The sequence below is a fragment of the Saccopteryx bilineata genome, chromosome 3 (assembly GCF_036850765.1).
Source record: "Saccopteryx bilineata isolate mSacBil1 chromosome 3, mSacBil1_pri_phased_curated, whole genome shotgun sequence".
NCBI classification, from domain to species: domain Eukaryota; kingdom Metazoa; phylum Chordata; class Mammalia; order Chiroptera; family Emballonuridae; genus Saccopteryx; species Saccopteryx bilineata.
This window is the reverse complement of record NC_089492.1, coordinates 187,901,513-187,908,335: the sequence shown is the minus strand read 5'-3', so window position 1 is coordinate 187,908,335 and position 6,823 is coordinate 187,901,513. Positions and strand designations below refer to the sequence as shown.

General features: G+C 37.2%; 1 pseudogene; it reads right to left on the bottom strand.

The window, feature by feature from the left end:
* Positions 1-1,563: 1,563 nt before the first annotated feature.
* On the bottom strand, positions 1,564-2,902 carry LOC136329951 (ATP synthase subunit beta, mitochondrial pseudogene; annotated as a pseudogene).
* Positions 2,903-6,823: the final 3,921 nt, after the last annotated feature.

The window sequence follows — 6,823 nt, the reverse complement described above, 5'->3', positions numbered from 1 at the left end:
CTTATTGAACAAGTAGGATTCTAATACAGAGACCGAGAGATAGCTGCTTTCATTTCAAGCTATTACCAGCTCCTTTCTTTCTGTTCTTCTTGCTCTTTAAAAATTTTAAGTATAAGTTCCTGTGTAAGTATAATTATTGTACTCAAAGCATTTACAATGCACCCTAATTACAACCACATCTTACCCCACTAGTGGAGTGAGGCCCAACAGTCCAGGAAGGAAATGAAGAAGCAGGGTTGGGCCTCCCATTTTTCAGTAATGGGACACTCCAGACCATTTGGTCACATTTTACTCAGGCCTCTAGAAACATATGCAAGGACATTTCTTTCTCTTTCTAGTTTATAAAGAAGTTAATTTTTTTATTTTTTATCTTATAAATGTTCTTTTGAATTTTATCAAATGCTTACCTACATCAATTCATATCACAGCATCATTTTCTTCTACTAATAGTCATTACATCACAACTGTAATAGTCATTACATTACTATGTGTTCCAATGTTGACCTAACCTTCATTCCTGGAACAAAACAAATTTGGTTATGATGGCATTTTTTTTAACTTTCTGGATTCAATTTGCTAATATTTTGTTAAAAAAGTTTTGCCCTGATGTTCATGAATGAAACTAATCTTTACTTTTTCCTTTCCAATAATGTCCTTATCTGAGTTTTTGTACCAAGCTTACAATAGCTCAAAAAGTGAGTCTGGGAAGTGTTCCTCCTTTTTCTGCTCTCTAAAAAGTTTGTAGGAGATTGAATCATTGAATTTTATAGATGCTAGAAGCAGCCAGTTTAGCAGAGAACTGACTGGTACTTGGGGTCAGAGACATGTTTGAGCTCTTTATGATTTAGTATCTGAGAGTTCGTGGGCTGGTAACTTCTATCTCTAGGTGTCAGTTTTCTTGTTGTTGAAATGGAAGTAGTGGCAATGCTCTCCCCATCTCAAAGAGTTGTTGCAATACTGTGAACATTAAGTGGGATACTTAATGTAAAAGTAGAGTATAAATCTTATAGAAAAGATAATCTCTTTCAAAGCAGACCTCAGGGAAAACATTGTCCTCTGGATTCTTTCCAAAAACACCCATTCTATCTCTGATATTGTAAGTTAACTAAGGGAGCAGAAATGCTCTTAGATACTTCCTCTACTTATAAGGCTGGGGTCAAAAGCACTGACAATGTGATTCTAGAAGAGATGGTGTTGACCTTTTCTGAAGTCAAATTTGTAGCCTTTTCTTGAGAGCCTTGGTGGAAGCCCAGGTCTTTGAATCTTGAATGTTGAGCTGGAGGGTTCTCAAAGATCATCCAATCAATGGGAGACTGCAGCCAAGAAAGTATTAACTCATATTTAGGGATTTATGATCTTAATTTTAAATAGCACATTAATTTTTGCATGTGTACCTGTGTATGTGTGTTTTAAGGAATATACATTTGTTGAAAACCTTAAATACTCTTCATACAGAACACAATGTCTTCAATCAAGACTCTGGTGAGGCTTACAGAGAAAACTGAAATTTTTAGATTAGGAACAAGAAGAGGGACAGCCTTGAGAAAGGGTCCTGGAGACCCCTCACAAAAGCTCTTCTGCTAACTTATCAGCTTTTGTCACAGTTTCTACAAGGGGTTCCACCATAAAGAAGTCGTATTCTGGGAGACAGTCATATTCATCTGCCAGAATCTGCTGGACTCTTTTAATGGCCTTCTTCAGGGATACTGCCTTCTCCATACATCCTGTGAAGACCTCACCTAAAACAAGAAATGCTGTATTTTCTGTGTATAGGATACAGTCAACTTGTCTTTCTCAGAAAGTTCTGAAAGGATTTGTAGTCCTATAGGATTTTTTGTACCCCATGGACAATATCATATTGCTCACTGTCAACAATGTTGATATTTATGATGCAAGAGGTGAAGTACAGAGCATCCATAGCTGGGTAGATGCCTAGTTCAGCAATATCACAGGACAATACAGTGGTAGCATCCAAATGGGAAAAGGTAGTGGCAGGGGCAGGGTTGATCAAGTAATCAGCAAGTACATAGTCTGTACAGAAGTGCTAGATCCTTTCTTGGTGGTGGTGAGCCTTTCCTGCAGGTACACATCTCAGTGGCCAGGGTAGGCTGAGTTTACAGCAAAAAAGATTCTGTCCAATAAAGCAGGCACCTCTGAGCCAGCCTGGTTGAAGCAGAGATGTTCCTGATAAACAACAGTACATTTTGACCTTCTTGATCTCTGAAGTATTCAGCTACATAATCAGTCCAGTCAGAGCTACCTGTGCACATGCATCAGGTGGTTCATTCATTTGACCATTCGCTTAGAGGTAGCATCTTTTAAATTGATAGCATGAGACTCAGTCATTTCATGGTATAAGTCACTACTCTCACAGGTTCTCTCACCAACACTGACAAATAGAATAAACTCCATGGGCTTTGGTGGTATTGTGGATTAACTACAGAACAGTACAGTCTTGCCAACTCCTACAACCACTGAAGAGCCCAATTTTGCCATTCTTGGCATAGGGAGCCAGGAGATCCACAACCTCGATACCAGTAACCAAAATTTCCTGCTCAATACTCATCTCTATGAACTCAGGAGCCTCAGCATGAATAGGAGCAAATTGGTTTTGATGGGTCCTTTCTCATCAATAGGTTCTTCAATGACATTTGTAATTCTGCCCAAGGTCTCAGGACAAACAGAAAGTTTGATTGGCACTCCGGAATCCAAGACTTTCTGGCTCTAACCAAGCCTTTTATACCATCCATGGCAATGGTCCTTACTGTGCGCTCACCAGGTTAGAGCACTGCTGGGGGCAGCCCACTGTAAGAGCTGAGCTTGGGGTAAAGGTGCTGAAGGACTCAGTCCCCGCAATACCAGAGACTGAGGCTGCAGCAACACGACCCACACGATCCCCCATGGCGGAGTCTGGGTGGAGACTTGCATGTGTGTTTTACTTTATAAAAATGGATGCCTTTACATGGTAATCGTATAAGAAATATTTTAAATGATATGAGAGAAAGAATGAAATTGTATAAATGAAATGTCATAGCTTTTATTCTTTTCTAGATATCTCAGCCCATTCTTTTCTTTAGAGATAACTTTTAAAACTTTCCCTTTTTGGCCTGACCTGTGGTGGCGCAGTGGATAAAATGTTGACCTGGAAATGCTGAGGTCGCCGGTTCGAAACCCTGGGCTTGCCTGGTCAAGGCACATATGGGAGTTGATGCTTCCAGCTCCTCCCCCCTGTCTCTCTCTCTCCTCTCTCTTTTCTCTCTAAAAATGAAAAAACTAAAAAAAAAAAAATTAAATTAAAACTTTCCCTTTTTAGTTTTGTTATTGCCATAATTCTAAACAATAAGAATTTATTTCTTGATTATTAAGTTTTTAGGCAGTATCTATAGTTTTCCACCATAACAATGATCAATTTATCTTTCTTTCCTTTACTCTTCTTTACTTTCTGCTAGTCACATTTTATTTTTAGTTCTTCTCTTGGTCACAACTAATAACTTTAAATAGTATTTTTAAACTTTAATATCTTGACCTATCAAGTTTAGAGTTTCCCTGAATTCTTTACATTTCCTTCACTGTTCTACCTTGATCCATCTCCTAACCCCTGCCATTCACACTGTTTCCTTTCAGTGTCTGGTTTATAACATATATTCTCTTCTTTAACCATGTATGTCCTTTATGCTTTACCATGAAAATGATTCTAAAAACTGAAAGCCAATACCCAGAGTTACAAAACTAAGATTGTATGGATACGTGTTCATTGAAAACCATGTAATCTAATTGCAAAACTGAAGAGGAAATGAGATTGTAAGTTAACTAAACCAAGCTCCTGAAGGAAAAGAAAAATAAAAAAAAGAAAAAAAAAACCCAGAAAGAATGAGTTCAGGAATAGAGAAGAGGGACAGAATATTGTAACTACTTACTTTATTGCTACTTTATGCAGTCATCATTTTATGTTTTCATGCAGAAAATTATCCACTTAAACATTGTACTATTCCTTTCAGGGGATCCATTTTATTTATGAGTACACTTTTTTTTATTAGACCTTGCTAAAATTTTCTAGGTTCTAATTTGGACTTAATTGTTATTTAGACCTGCTGCACTACTATCATTCTGGGATTTCCTTTTTCCTCAATTTTTCTATTTTTATTTGGCTATTTTTTAAAGAAAGAAAAAAATGTAGTTTATACTGTAACAAACACAACATGCCAAATACCAATCTAACATTGTTAATTTTTGTTGTTTCCTTCATATATGTGGGATTTCTTTTCATTCTCTTCTGTGTTAAGATTATCCTTCTAATATTCCTTGTTCTTGGTTAGGAAGAATAAATATAATCAAGATGGTCATATTACCCAAAGCAATATACAAATTTAATGCAATTCCCATAAAAATTCCAATGACATTTTTTAAAGAAATGGAACAAAAAATCATCAGATTTATATGGGACTGTAAAAAACCCCAAATAGCCAAAGCAATCCTAAAGAAAAAGAATGAAGCCTGACCAGGCGGTGGCGCAGTGGATAGAGCGTCGAACTGGGATGCAGAGGACCCAGGTTCGAGACCCCGAGGTCGTCAGCTTGAGCACGAGCTCATCTGGTTTGAGCAAAGCTCACCAGCTTGAACCCAAGGTCACTGGCTCCAGTAGGGGGTTGCTTGGTCTGCTGAAGGCCCACAGTCTAGGCACATATGAGAAAAGCAATCAATGAACAACTAAGGTGTTGCAATGCGCAATGAAAAACTAATGATTGATGATTCTCATCTTTCTCCATTCCTGTCTGTCTATCTCTGTCTATCCCTCTCTCTGACTCACTCTCTGTCTCTGTAAAAAAAAAACAAAAACAAAAACAAAAAAAAAACAAAAAAAAACACACACACACAAAGAAACAAAGGAAATCTTACCTTAAAAAAAAAAGAAAAAGAATGAAGCTGGGGGTATTACAATACCTGACTTCAAACTATATTATAGGGCCACAACAATCAAAACAGCATGGTATTGGCAGAAAAATAGACACTCAGACCAATGGAACAGAATAGAAAGTCCAGAAATAAAACCACATATATATAGTCAAATAATTTTTGATAAAGGGGCCAACAACACACAATGGAGAAAAGAAAGCCTCTTCAACAAATGGTGCTGGGAAAACTGGAAAGCCACATGTAAAAGAATGAAACTGGACTACAGTTTGTCCCCTTGTACTAAAATTAATTCAAAATGGATCAAAGATCTAAATATAAGACCTGAAACAATAAAGTACATAGAAGAAGACATAGGTTCTAAACTAATGGACCTGGGTTTTAAAGAGCATTTTATGAATTTGACTCCAAAGGCAAGGGAAGTGAAGGCAAAAATTAATGAATTGGACTACATCAGACTAAGAAGTTTTTGCTTAGCAAGAGAAACTGACAACAAAATAAACAGACAGCCAACTAAATGGGAAATGATATTTTCAAACAACAGCTCAGATAAGAGCCCAATATCCAAAATATACAAATAACTCATAAAACTCAACAACAAACAAACAAACAATCCAATAAAAAAATGGGAAGAGGAATGAACAGACACTTCTTTCAGGAAGAAATACAAATGGCCAACAGATATATAAAGAGATGCTCATCTTCATTAGTTATTAGAGAAATGCAAATCAAAACTGCAATGAGATACCACCTCACACCTGTCAGATTAGCTATTATTAACAAGACGGGTAATAGCAAATGTTGGAGAGGCTGTGGAGAAAAAGGAACCCTCATTTACTGTTGGTGGGAATGTAAAGTAGCACAACCATTATGGAAGAAAGTATGGTGGTTCCTCAAAAAACTGCAAATAGAACTACCTTATGACCCAGCAATCCCTCTACTGGGTATATATCCCCAAAACTCAGAAACATTGATACGTAAAGACACATGCAGCCCCATGTTTATTGCAGCATTGTTCACAGTGGCCAGGACATGGAAACAACCAAAAAGCCCATCAATAGATGACTGGAAAAAGAAGATGTGGCACATATACACTATGGAATACTACTCAGCCATAAGAAATGATGACATTGGATCATTTACAACAAAATGGTGGGATCTTGATAACATTATACGAAGTGAAATAAGTAAATTAGAAAAACCCAGGAACTGCATTATTCCATACATAGGTGGGATATAAAAGTGAGACTAAGAGACATTGATAAGAGTGTGGTGGTTCCGGGGGTGGGGGGAGAGGGGAGGGAAAGGGGGAGGGGGAGGGGCACAAAGAAAACTAGATAGAAGGTGACAGAGGACAATCTGACTTTGGGTGATGGGTAAGCAACATAATTGATTGACAAGATAACCTGGACATGTTTTCTTTGAACATATGTACCCTGATTTATTGATGTCACCCTAGTAAAATTAATAAAATAAAACAAACAAAACCCAAACAAACAAAAAAAGATTATCCTTCCTTCCTTCCTTCCTTCCTTCCTTCCTTCCTTCCTTCCTTCCTTCCTTCCTTCCTTCCTTTCTGCCTTCCTGCCTTCCTGCCTTCCTGCCTTCCTTTCTTCCTTCCTAAAGCTTTAATCTTTAAAATTTTTTTCAATTACAGTTGATATTCAATATTATTTTATATTAGTTTTAGGTGTACAGCATAGTGGTTAGACATTTATGTAACTTATGAAGCAAACATCTGATAAGTTTAGTACCCACCTGGTAACATACATAGTTATTACAATATTATTGACAGTATTCCCTATGCTGTGCTTTACACCACGCAACTATTTTCATAACTGCCAATTTATACTTCTTAATCCCTTCACCTTTTTCACCCATCCCCCAAGATTCCTCTTATTTGACAACCAAG